The following is a 14,148-nucleotide window of genomic DNA, read 5'->3' on the forward strand; positions in this document are numbered from 1 at the left end:
TGGAACTAGTGATCAGACTTGCTTGTATGTCGTGCAAGAGGAGACTGTCTAGACTGTGGGAATGACTGTGATGTTTGGACAGTGTTATTTCCATACCACTTGGCATGATGCACTCTGTAGTTATGCTACAGGAAACTAATGAAAGTACCAGGCTTAATGCAGGATGCTACCTGGCTGGGAAGTGGCTTTCCCTCATTCTCCAAACTGTGCTGATAAGTTGTGCTTTCTGCACAGTACCCTACTGTGTGACTGTAAATAACCTGGTGCTTAAAAGTCTTTGATATATTCATTAAGGACTTTATTCTTTAACTTTGGTGTCCTGTAAGTCCTGTTGCAACCTTTGACACCTAAATATTTTATAATTATGGAAAATATTTAAGTTCTGATCTAAATTGCTCATTTGTAAAGCAGTCTTTATTCTGACTGCTGTTCATCTGCTTGCCTGTGTAGGTATTGAACTCTCTGGGGAAGAGGTGGGGTCTTACTGCACATCTAAATAGTGCTGATTGCTACTTGAAGCCTGGGGTGCTGATGTGCCATGAATAATTACAGCCTAGCAACTTGGGATGAATACCGAGAGGGGATTTGGCTCAGTGTGTGCAGTCCACTCAATTGTAATTTTGTAATTACATCTTTACGCTGCACATTTGTGATCGGCATCCATGGTGACAGTGCTGATTTAGAAATGATATCTGAGTGTGGAAGAAAAATTATTATCTCTTGGGAACATCCTGTTCCTGGTAGTATCTATTAAAAAATACTCTGTGGCAGTGACTGGCATGGTTTTGCATTTAAGAAACCTTTTCCATGGATGTTGCTAGAGGAATGAGTCAGAATTCCTGGGTTGTTGTTGGAAATCTTGCATTATGTATAATTTCCCAATGTTATTGATAATAAACCACCCCAGAAGGGAAAACTTGTGATGTAGGAGATACCACAAGGTAATACATGCATTAAATGAGAAGCTGAAAAATAATTTCACACTAAAACTAGACTTCGAGAGTTGTCTGCTGTGATAGTCTAAAGGCAGGTTTCCAGCAGCCGTATCTTCATCAGTTGATAAGGGAAACCTGTGCACAAACTGAAACATGGAGGAGGAGGCAAGGGGAAGCCAGAGTGTGAAGAATGCATGCAGTTTAACACTTTACAGAAGGAAAAACTTTAGAAGGGGTGTAAACAAGTTAGCAGAAATATCCCAATGAACCCCCAGGAAGCACGAGTATCAGCTTCTGGAAATAAGTTTAAACCAACAGGTACATGAAGGAGGAACTTTTCTTAGTTTTGCTCTTTTCATGTATCTACTGACTTACTTGATGATACCAGTTTGTCCCCCTAACTCTACAACAGCTGAAAAATTGAGCTAAACACCCTGAATCCCCTGAACCCAGCTCAGCTTGGCTTTGCTTGCATGGTCAGTGCTTCCTTTCAGCCCCATTTAGACAAATTAATTATTTATTATTAAATTAAACTAATTAATTAAATTAATTAGTCCTGCTTAACCAGTGAATAAATTAAAAACAGCATGAAAGCTTGTTACTTTATTTTTTTTTCAAATTCTCTCAGGTACCTGCTTTGCAAACGCAGTCTGGCCCCTGAAAGTCAAGTCAGTTCTTCTGCATGTGTGCACTGTCAGCACTGATAAAGATCTTGCAGTGGCATCTCTGTTAAAAATGCCACTGAAGATGTACCAGCCAACAAAAGATCCACCACATTTCCCTGTTGCTCATAGTAGTGCCTCAAGTGCTAAAGGTGTGAATATGAAAAAAGAGGTACATTTGTCGGACAACTAAAGTGATAGGGCTCGGGAATGCATGCAAGGAACAGCTGAGTAAATAAGCCATCTTTTTTACAGTTACTTACTGACCATTGAATGGACTCTACAAGTGAACACAGAAAAATTGTAACAAGATCTGACATGTTCATGAGCAATGCTATGAAGAGGCTGGGGAAAAAAAAAAGCTGTGTGGAAAGGTAGCTCGCAGCAATGCTGGGGCTGTTGAGTGTGTCAGCTGAGAAAAGCAAATAGAAGCGTATGCATGAAAATTTAAAATGGCGGCATATCCCAGATCTGTGGGGTTTGGTGGCGCTGCAAACCATTCTGAGCCATTTCTCATGACTGGCATGGTGAGGTTCTACTCCTTGATCCTCCCAATTTTTCTTTAGCCTTACATCTATTTAACTTCTTAATATCCTATTTATTAGCAGGAAATACAAATATATTCTTGAGAAGCCCAGAAAGTGAAGAAACCCTAATTCTCCCCAGCATCAGGACAAAAAACACATGCTACTCCTAGTTTGTGAGTAAATCCCAGAGCTCCCTGGAGCAACAGAGTGGAATTCCACTGACTGATCCATTAAAGCCAAATACAATTCTTAGAAGGGTAGGTTTTTTTCTAATGCTTATCCTATGTGTATCCTGCTGTGTAACTCCTATCTTACTAATACAGATCCAAGTGGGAAATGCTTTATTCAGCCCCATGCCCATTTGTTCTGTGAGCATTCAGTTCTTTAGAAAGGAAACCATTTATATCATCTAAAGAACATGTTGGTCAGTTACAGAGGAGAAAACCCATTCTCTTTGCATGCAGGCACATCGCATTGCAGATAAGCAGGAGTCATTTAAGTTGTTACTGTCTTCCTGCTGGGGGTTACTGTTACCCCAGCAGAGTGGGTGGGGATTATGCCCGTGCTCCATCATTGCACAGCCTGCCGAGTTACTTCAAAGAGTGTCTGGTGATGAGTTCAGTTAAACCCCTTGCTGTATACCCCATCCTGAGCCTTAAGCAATTCTCTGCTGACTTGAAAGGCTGGTGACCTCCAGCTAGTGATGAGGGGTGATCAGACTGAGGCAGTGACCTCTTCTCCTATTGCAGTGGGATCTGGAAGAAACTTGGTGGCTGGGCCCTACTTGTTACTTGTGCTCTGGGACAGTGTCCCTTCATTGCACACTTTGGAGAGCATAGGAGTAAATGCTGCAGATACTGTATTGCTTTATATGAGTTCCATAGGTCAAAATCAATACCAGATATGAACAGTGTAGCTTGAGTGACCTGTCACCTTTAATTGTCTTTTTACCTGTTCTTCGTCTTCTACCTTTTCTACAGACTGTGGTGTTGCAGGTGGGGCACTATTCCACTGTAGGAAGTCCCCTTAAATGGACAGGCACCAATGTTTCAGAAATTAAAGTCCAGCATGACTACAAATTCATGGTTTCTTTTTTCCCACTCAGGCTAGACTTCATAGCCCTTTGCAAGTATGCCACAAATACCGTTTTCCAGTAATGTTTACACAGTGGCTTATCAAAATATTGTTACGTACTTAAGAGGAACTTGAATAAATCTTCTGAGTCCGAACTGAGCATTGACTGTCATAGTTCATGCGATTATTTTTTATAGACTCCAAACAATGCAGACAAGATCTGGAAACTGCCTGCCTTTTAAAACTCCCTTTGAAAAATCTTTCTTGCATTTTGAAAGCATATCAGCTGTGGGACTACACTGGTTTACAGAGCTTAAGGTTTCTCTTCCCTCTTTCCTCTTCAAGTCTTTTCTTGGGCTGGAACTTCATTCAAACTGACAGCAGATGTCTGTTTTTCAACTATAAAATAAACCCATGACATATAAAAAATTAAATGTAATCTCAGCAAGTGCGAATGTGGAAAACACCCTAAATTGCATGGCCTACAGCTCATCTCATGCAGCAATACAGTATATGATTGTTTTGAAAGTGTTGCTGTAGGTCACAAAAAGTCCAAAGAACATGTAATGCACTTGAGAGTACTTCAGGCAAATCTTCTGGCCCACACTGCAAGACTTCTCTTTTGATCTGAGAAGGAGTTTCTGATTAACAAATATAGGCAATGACCCTATGGGGAAGAACACTTTCTTGAACCTGGATCCTTTTCTAAATCACCTGGGTTCATTTATTCCTAGTCTTTGTTGTGTGAGTGGGAAGTTCAGTCACATGCTCTGTTTATTTAAATAAATTGACAAGAGAATGACAAGAGACTTACAGTTTGTCGTCAGCAAAGCATTCAACTCTGCGGATATGGCTCTTGGAGCCTTAGGTGTACTTGCAGGCTGTAACTGTTAATACCAAATGTTTTGGTGTCAGTTTTATTTATTCGGAGATGTAGTTTTGTTCTGATGAAATTGAAAACCCTGAGTTGTATTTCTGCAACTGGGAACTTTTGTTTTGCCAGCTAGCCTTATCGTCTGTGTTTCGTACATGTTTCATACATTGCTACACCGGTACCCCTTTAGGAGGTGTTCACGAATTGCAGATCTGACAGAAAATTGTAGGTAAATCAAACAATTGATGCTTTGCTGGCCCATGTAGGTTGGCTCCTGCAAGCTGTTGTGTACACATACTCTTCTGTGCTGTTTTATGTTTCAAACACCATTATTATAAATTTTCCTGAATCAAACAAGTGGGAAACATAAACTAGCACAGGCTGGAGAGTTTTGCTTTTTTGCAACTGAATTAATAAAAACTCATTGTAAACAAGTGACATTGGTTATAAAGCTTTGTTTCTACTCAGAAAAGACACTATATTCCTGGGGTAAAAAACACCTTTATGTGTGGTTACACATCTTAAAAACAATAAAATGTGTAAAAAGGGCTTAGAAATATAATTAGCCATTACAATGTAAGATATTTCAGGGAATTTAGTTTTGGTTTACATAGTATTCATTATTAATTCCACTGTTTCTCTTTTTGGTATCAACAGAGTTTTTCTCCCCACACTTCCGAATACTAGGCATTCATATGAATTATGTTTGTTGTAATATTGTTTACAATTTGTTATTTGATCTTGAAAAACATTTCATTATGCTTAATTTAGAGAAATGAGATCTCTTTAATTGCTATCTGTAGAAGTTATTAGAAGTTCAATTGCATTTGCAAGTTCAGTTTTTAGAAGTATTATCATTTTAAGATTAATAATTTTTAGAAGTCCATGATCTCACTATTTGGGGCTTTCATATTCACTAAGAGTATTCTTTCTAGACCCCTCCCCTTAGAAGGAAATAGTATCTAAAATGGAAATATTATCTCTGCTAAGAAATGGAGATCAATACAGGTCTTTGAAATTGGGCTATCAATTGTGAATTTGGCTGAATAGCAATTGTTTTATTAGGGAGAGAGAATTATCAAAATATGTATTGCTTGTCTTCATTCAACATTGAAAATACAATGCAGAGATGTCCTTTAAGGAGCTGAGGAGCTGGGGGTGCGAATGCTTCACCTGCATAAAGTATGCATTTCACTGTCACAGACTGTAACCACTGGATCTGTTTGTTTCTCCAGGAAGGGTGCTAAGAGGTCCACTTCCACTTACTTGTTTCTGGAAGACTCTGAGTGGGATTTTTGGTTGTTACTATGTTGTTGGGTGTTTTTTAAAGTTATCTGAAATTTTGTGTGGCCTGTCATGGTGTGTTTCACAGAATTAAAAATCTGTTGGGCAATAATTGCTCCCTTTCAGAGGGCAGGCATACACCATAGCTGTTGAAAGTGATGGGAGGGATGGTGCTAGCTACCTAGCTCTGTGCTGAAAGGGTTTATGAGTTATTTAATTATTTTTTTCCCCCTGTGAAATAAATGTTGTCACAACTCCAACTATATATACAGTACTGCTTGTGTAATAGCCTGCCTAATTCAGATTAATTGTAGGCTTGCAATGATAAAGGAGCTTCAGCACAGCAGTTATTCTGTCGTACAGATGCAATTAAAACTATATCAGTGCAGTATAAATAATGCTAAATTAAGTTGCTGTCCTTCCACATGGTGGCAATTTTGAGCTAGTGCACAATGAATGCTAGCATCTTATTTTATTCATAAGGAGTAACTCCATCAAGAAAGAGTTTCTAATTTACTTGAATTGCTCTGGAGCAGTGTTATCACCCAAGAATATGAAGTGTGTAAACTACTGTCACTAAAATATCACTAATAATAATAAACCTTTCCTGTTTTGCTGTTCATCTCTGAGCCAAGCAAAGCTTGAAGTTTGCATCTGACAGGCACAGGATACATGTGCTAGTGTGATATGAAGCCGAAGAGAGAGATGTATTGACGTGAAAGATTTCGTAGTGGAAAATAAATTATTTTCCTAAAAATATTTACTTTAGCTGTTTTCAATGCAGTTTTAGAAACGGCTAGTACAAATTAGTGTCAGGCTTTACTGGTTTGTGTGAGTAGTCTGTCATTTTGGAAGCAGGATCCTGTTCTAAAAATACCTATTTTTTCTTACTGAAATGAAAATGTTAGAAGGTACCAGCCTAAAATTAGGATACTGCTTTTTATGCTATTTATATCTTGAAGTTGCAGAGCTTTAGCAGGAATAACTTTAGGAAAATGATTACATCATAAAATAATTGAGGAAAAAAGTAGAGGCCTTATATAAATTAAGAAAATATCTTCCTTAGCCTTTGTAGTACAAATCTGTCTCAAGTGAAAGGGTAATTTGTTTTGATTACAAAGCAGCCACACAACTTCACCCTTAACTTCTTTATTTTGAAGATATGGAAATAAAGGTACCTCTCCTTCCATGAACCCTCCAAGTGCTTAAGTTACTACTGTTTCTACCTTAATGTTTCTCTGTGCTTTAAATACACCTATAACTTCATCCCTGGGAAAGCTGTGTTTAATGTATTTGTCAGTATTCCCAGTATAGCTGCAAACAGTAGCAAGGGACAAAGGCATATTAACTGCCACTGTGGGAAAGCTCTGGTTTCAATAGCTGGCTAATTTAATAAAGTCTTGTTACAGTAAAATGATTCAGGTGTAAGCAGCCTGTAAAAATTGTAATAAGCACAATAAGCACTTCTTTTTTCCCCCACTCTTTGGAGTAGTGTTTTTTCATGCTGTCCACCACAAGGAATGCTGCAATGTTCTGCAAAGTTGTTTGTCAGTGCCTTGGTTTATTTTTGCAGAGCAGTATTGATTACAGAATGAGAAACATTTGGTTTAACAGGGATCGATGAGGAGCAAACAAAGGACACTCTGAAGTTTGACTCATTTGAATTTGAACAAAAATACAGTACCTGGTGCAATTTACGATGGAATAAAAAATGATATCTGCTCTCTGTTCTTGTAATCACATTTCTTTTCTCTCATCTGTGAGTGAAATACGAGAGAGAGAGGGCTGTAGTCTCCTGTCTGCTGGTCCCCAGATTGCACAAGGGGAATTTGAAGGGGGAAGTCCTGCCTTGTGTGGTAGCTCTGGGCTTTGCAGCAGGGCATCTAGCAGATCCCTTTGCCTCTGGAGGTGATCGCATCAAGAGACTTCACCTGCCTTCTGCATAAGACAGATGAGGACAAACCACTTTGGACTCCTTGACCTGCTTTTTTTTTGCAGAACCCAGACACAAGCTCTCATATCTGTAACACAGAGAACTCTTGTACTTCTCTTTAGCCAACAAATTATGTTGTGGGCGACTGGGGCTTGGATGTATTCTGTAGCACTTGAACAAATACCATTTGATCAACATGCATTATGTTGGGGAAATTAAATATTCATTGCATCAGAAAAAAATTAGTTACTTTGTTAAAGTAACCAACTGGGACATCAAGATGCAGATTACAATTTCTATTTAATTAATATTTCATAATTAATTCTTGAAAATTAGAACTCTTTCACCATCCCTCTCTCATCCCTTATCCCAGGCTGCTTTGTGGCTACTGCCTGCAGCAGTCTTTCAAAAGTAGCATACAGAGGTGATAAAATAGTGGGTTTGAGTACTTTGAATGTGCATATTTATTCATAACAGTATTGGGCATTGATTGCTTGAGAAACTGATTTTAACATGCTTCTAGTAGTTGCTGTTTATTTCCTTAATTCTGTTGCAACTGTTGTCTATTTTGGTGGTGCTGGTGTTGTCTACTTTTGTGGCCAGTTGATTCTGGCTCATAGGATCTTGCATTACAGAATAGGTGATGATTCTGTTAATTATGAGTTTTACGGTAAGCTATCAGGTACATAGTGTCAGAAAAGGCATTAAAATAAACATATAAATACTCAGGTTAGCAATGACTTAATGGTGCTTCAAACAAAAAATTGTGAATTCTTTTCTTCCCATCATTTAAATTCATTGCAAAGTATCTGTTTGAAATCAATATTAATTACACAGAAATTGTGACCCTCTTCAGCAAATGCTTTAAAATAGTTGTTAAAAAATGTGAAGCTTATTAGCCTGATTTCGAGCAACATTAAGCCTATGTTAAATATTCTCAACTAGACTTTTTTTTACAAAATAGTGCTCCCATGTTAGCATAATTAGTAGTAGCATAGTAGAACTCTTCTGATGATGCACTGGGGAAGCAACATCTTCAAGAATACATTTTTGATATTTGAACTAATCATCCTAGTTATATCTAGCTGTTCTTAAGAATTGCTTTTCATAAGACTCAAATGTAAGCTAAACGGAATAAGGAGGCACCAGTTCCTACGCAGCTGTTGGGCTGGCTCTCTTGTGATAGAGCAACACCCCATATAGAATGCATGGCATGTGTATACTGAATCTCTTCATTTTTTCACTTGCAGTTATCTCTAGTTGAAATCTTGATACACAGCCATATTTTTGTTCACCATACAGATAACATTATTGATCAAAGGAATAGTATGATTTTAATGTGAAAGATAAATTAAAAGGCTAAAAATAAAACACTGGTGTGGTGTGTTGACTGTTGAGCATCTACCTGTCTGCTCTTCTGCTCCTTCTCCTCAAGAGGACTGGGGGAGAAAGATGAAAAAGCTCATGGGTGAAGATAAAGACAGGGTGATTGCTTACCATTTACCCTTACAGGCAAAACAGGAGGCTTAGGGAAAATTAATTTAATTTATTGCCAATTAAAATAGATTTGGATAATGTAAAACAAAGACAAATTTAGAACAGCACTTTCCAAAGTGTCGTTTGCGGAGTTTGATTCCCCAGCTTCCCCTGCTGAGTGGCGCAGGGGAATGAGGATGAGGTCCATGACAGTCTCTCGCTGCTGAACCTTCCTCCTCACAGGTTTCCCCAGCTCCAGCACGGGCTCTCTGAAGGCTGCAGTCCTTCTGGGATGTCCCATGTGGTCCCTCCATGGGCTGCAGGTAAATACCCACTCCAGCGCCAGGAGCACCTCCTCCCCAGGTCTGGACACTCACTGGGTTGTTTCTCACACTGTTTACCTCACTCCTCAACAAGGAGTTTTGCTCTTTATTAAGTACATTTCCCAGAGGTGCCACCAGCATCAGTGGTGGGCTCAGCTGTGCCCTGTGGTGGGGCCATGACTCAGCCAGCTGTAACTGGCCGGAACCGGCTGTGTCCAGCACAGGGAAGCCCTCTACTGCCAGCACATGGTCACAGTCACATCTGACCCACTGACATTAAGAAAAAGTAAGATTATTAGGGTGGCAGATGGGGGGGGAGTGCTGGTGCGGGCAGTGGAAAATGTTTTTAGGTGGAAAGGAAGGAGGAATGAGCTGTCATTTAAGCAGCTTTGACATGGAGGACACAAGATCATCAGCACTGAGGAGGGGAGAGAAGCAGGACCAGCAAAAAGGATGGGGTTGGTCTAGAGGGTTTTGAAGTAATAATCTGCTTGTGTTAGTCGAATGCTTGGCCCTCATGGAGAGAAGTCCATGAGTGCTTCTCTGAGAAGGTTTTGTCACAGAGTCGATCACGTCATTCAAACGAGACATCTGCTGATTTTATTTGCGATGACAGGTAAAGGAGTTAGCATGTCCCTGACTTTGAAGGCTTGAGTGTCATCCGTGTCTAATTTTAAAGTTGACAACAAAATAGCTCAGAAAGGAAAACGAGGTAAGAAGACAGCTTTTCTGTTCAAAACCTTAAGGTGCTGCATGTTCACTCTGCTTGCTAGGTGTCAAACTGGCCAGCAATGATGGGCCTAGTGCACCACAAACTGCCATCTGCCTCCTGTGGCTGCTGCCTGCCACATCCACTTTCATGTTTTGTCATTTCTGCCCTTTCTGATGGCTGTCATAGTGTCGGGGGTCACTTGAAAGGAGAGCTTGCTGTGTGGTAGAAGTGAAAGAACCAGGTGCTAACATTTGTGACATCCCAAGGGAATTAAAGGAGATAAAAATAGTTGAGCACTTCTTAGGAAACACTTGTCACATGGCTGCTCTGGGTCAGTCCTTAGACTGAGAGCATGACTGTTAACGAGTAACTCTGAAAACAAGCATTGTCTCTTGGTCTCTTCATGGAGTGCTGAGGAGCGGTTCGGAATTTTCTGTCAAGTATATGCACTATTTTCAGTCTAGCCATAAATAGTTTTCATGCGTTTTGTTTTGATCATGAATACCTCAAATTGGATTCCTTCCTTAACTTTGAGGAGACAAGTTAATGTGTGGTACATGTCCCTGACTAGATGAGAAATGAAACATTTTGACACGAACATTTCTACAGCTACACAAAAAGGAACTTGTTGAAGTGCAAACTCTGGCTCACGAGCATAATGAGCAGCTAGTGAAACTTGATTGCTGAAATGTTCATGAAGAAGTAATTGCAAACAGTATTTGTTCAAGTGTTAAAATATTCCAGTACTTGCACGAAAGTATTGGTGGAGTTTGCTAACCCTGTCTTTCATTCTAGTTTGTTCACACAAAATTTTTGCATATTTGAAAAGTTATCAGAAATTTGACAGGGTGATGTGATGAAAGTCAGGCTATCTGGAGAGGCTGACAAAGGGAAGCAAGAGTGAAGTAAGGGTTATACTTGTAAGAGGAGAAGGTTATAGCTGTGCTGCAGAAGGCAAGGAGAGGAAGCATGGAAAAATAGTTTTAAGCAGAGCCTGTGTAGAGAAGGAGCTACAATTAAAGAGGAATTGGCAAGTAGAAGCTTCATTGGAAGATGGCAGTGATTTTTCTGGTGTTAAAACTGATGTATTTCACATACTTTCTTTTTTTATTTAATCTTTTCTTCACATGGCATGCTAATAGTCTCTCTTTCCAGTAAGCTTATGTTCACTGTAAAACCTTGAACTGTTTCTGGCTAGTTCATGTCCTCACACACACCTTTATTTTGCACAGGAATAAAATGGGGTTAGCACAGAGGAGGTTGTAAAGGGGGTTATGACAATGCAGAGTTTCTGGAGAATTCAGCAGTATACTATCTGCTTCCAGGAGATAAAAAACCCCAAACAACCCAAGACCTCTCTGTTTAATGCTGGCCTTTCTGTACATTAGGCTCACTTCTCTCTTCTGACACTTAATTACAGTTTTTCTGGGTTTTAATGAAAATTTAGTTATCTTCTCTTGAAGATATGATCACTACTCCTGGAGCTACTTTCTGTGTGTAGTATACATGAGTGTTTTGTGTCCTGGAGTCTGAAAACTTTCTGAGTATGGGTGGGTGGTCTCTTGCTTCTTTCCCTCCACCCTGTATTTAATGTCTGTGATCTGGCTGAAAGCAGAACTGCTTTCTGCCTGCAAGAAATGGCAGATGTGCCTCAAACTTGCCAACAATTTCTTGTGAGAAGCACAAATTGAAGGCTGATGGTGTTATTGCTGTGCAGCTATCTCATGGACAGTCTTCTTTCTATTCATACTGGATATTTTTATTACTGGGAAGAGAACCTAGAATTTCAGGGCTATAGGTTAGTGCTTTTGTTTCTGGTCTCATAGCCTTGTGACTTGTTCATTGTTCATCCCTTATCCTGAAAGGATCATAACTTTTGTACAGCAACGATATGTGCTCATATAACTAATACTGTGTCATAGTGCTTGCCCATGAGGTGGAACTGGACATTTAACTGATTCCAGAAGTTCCTAATGTTTAGACATTTCATTCTTGTAGTGCTATTGTTCTTGAAATGTGAATTTGTTTATGGGTTATGGTTACTTTTCTTAAGGGAATTCTTAAGTCTGTCCTTCTTACAAAAAAAAACCAACACCCCCCCCCCCCCTCACCCTCCACTCCCCATGCTGATCTTTTTGTGTACGACTGTAATACAGACATCCCCTCGTGAATGGAAGGAGTAAATGGTTAGTAACAGCATTCTCTGACCTAGCAGCAAGAGGTAAATGAAACCTGGAAATAGCTTATGCAGCTCTTGTAGGAGACAGTTTAGATTTGTGAATCTCTGCTGTATATTCAGTGCTCTACTAGAAAATGTGGTTTTGTGATTAGCAGCACCATGGCCATGCATGTAGATACAGCACATTTGTTCTTCATGAGAGTCGGTGGAGCTTTGTGCAACCTGCAAAATATCCTGTCAGTGAGATGGATACTCATCTGTGCTCTGAAGTGTCAGGTTTTGTCTCTACCCCCTCAGTGGAGATCTGGCTTTGTACTTAATGTAGAAAGAAGGGTTATTTGAGGACCAGAGCACTGTCGGTATAGCAGACGTATAGAGGTGCTGAATCAGAGTAAGATTGTTGTGGTGGTAATGGTGCTGAATGAGCATCGAAGTCATGGCTAAGTCTCTAGTCTTCAGTTCATTATCATTAATCTGTTACTGCATCAGGTAGCTCAGGCACAGCCTGGTGCTTTGAGTCACCTTGGGCACTCGGGTTCATAGCAGTACCTGAATTTCCTCCAAGGTGGCTTATCAGTTTCCATAGGGACAGTTACATATTCAGTTTTAAATCCAATTTCTGTAGACATCAGTATCTTCTGAAAGCTTGTCTTAAGCCCTGAGTGGTAACTATATTTTTATTTTATGTAATTTTGCCTGCTACTCCAACTTTGGAAGCTCTAGTCTCTTTAGCAGCAGTGAAATGCTTCTATAACAGAAGATGCCAACTGTAGTCAGCAGGGGCCTCAGGAACAGTATAATTTTGAAGTTAGTGTTTACAGGATCTAAGCTGGAAAAATACTGCTTTGAATATTCTTCCCGTAACATTATCCCAAGTTACCCTTCATGAGCCATACTTTCTGTATGTCTACTGTACATCTTCTGCAGGGTGCTAAGCACTCTGCTCTTGTTCGTGTGGTAGAAACCAATCACCTGGCAGAACATGGTTATGTAACAGCAAGGACAGTAATTAGGTAATTTAGTTAGAACAATACATTTATTTTCCAGTAACCTGTTTCTTGCTCTGCCATTTTCCAGATATTACATATGACCAACTAGACAGAAGCCCTCTGCTTTCTGAGTCATTTGCCCTATTTTTTTCACAAGTATATATATATTTCATTTAAACCTTTGCAGCCTTCCTTTGTGGCGTCTGCTTATTTATCACTGTCTCCAGAATCCCTTTTCCACTTGGTAATGTTCATAATTTCGTCCCTTGGTTACCGCTATTGTAAATTATTATCCAGTAAGATTTATAGTGGTGAGACATGTACAAATGATCTGTCTCCCCCATTTAATGGCTTAACACTAAGACACCTTTGTTATTTTCTAACTAAACTATATGTATAATTTTAAGATTAATTTTTGCAGGTGTGTCATGAAAATTTAGGTCATCAATGAAACTACATCAGACTGTCTGACAGGCTACAAATCGTACTGCGCCATGGGCACAGATTTTTCAAATCATAGGAGTGTTGAACCCACTAACAAACTGTAGCTGTACAGTTACTTAACCTTTTCTTAGACAATTGACGCTGGAGCCTATCCACTGATGTAGTATAATGTAGTACCACGTAAATTGCTTGGGATGCATTATTGACTTGTTTTCTCATTTAAATGCACAAGGAAAATTTTAATTTAATTTCATTTCCATTCAACAGGAGTACATGGAAAAGGCTATATATACATTTTTTTAATTCCGGTATGTTGAGGTTTAAACTCAGTCCGCCATGCAGTCTCGCTTACTCCTCCCTGCCCCTCTCCCCCCCCCCCCCCCCCCCCCCCCCCCCCCACCTTGCTCCCCCTGCTCCCAGAGGGGTGGGAAGAGAATTGAGAGAATGTATCTCCCACAGGCTGAGATAAGAACAGTCCAGTAACTAAGTATAACACAGACCCACTGCTGCTACCACCAATAATAATAATGATAAGAGAAATAACAAGGGAAGAGAATACAGCACTTCACCGACTGATACCTAGCCCAACCCAGCAGTGCACTAGCCCTTCCAGGTAACTCTCAGTTTACATCCTTGGGCATGACATGCTGTGGTATGGAATACCTCTTTGTCTAGTTTGGGTTAGGTGTCCTGCCTGCTTCCTCCCAGCTTCCCCTCCTCCCTGACAGCGCATGAG

At 39.9% G+C, this 14,148-nt stretch overlaps 1 protein-coding gene across 1 annotated transcript in view; it reads left to right on the top strand.

Moving 5' to 3' along the window:
- Positions 1-14,148, top strand: part of NCKAP5 (NCK associated protein 5) — a 388,757-nt gene that overhangs the window by 176,033 nt on the left and 198,576 nt on the right. The gene's annotated exons all lie outside the window — the stretch shown is intronic.

This window comes from Melopsittacus undulatus, chromosome 4 (assembly GCF_012275295.1).
Source record: "Melopsittacus undulatus isolate bMelUnd1 chromosome 4, bMelUnd1.mat.Z, whole genome shotgun sequence".
Lineage (NCBI taxonomy): Eukaryota > Metazoa > Chordata > Aves > Psittaciformes > Psittaculidae > Melopsittacus > Melopsittacus undulatus.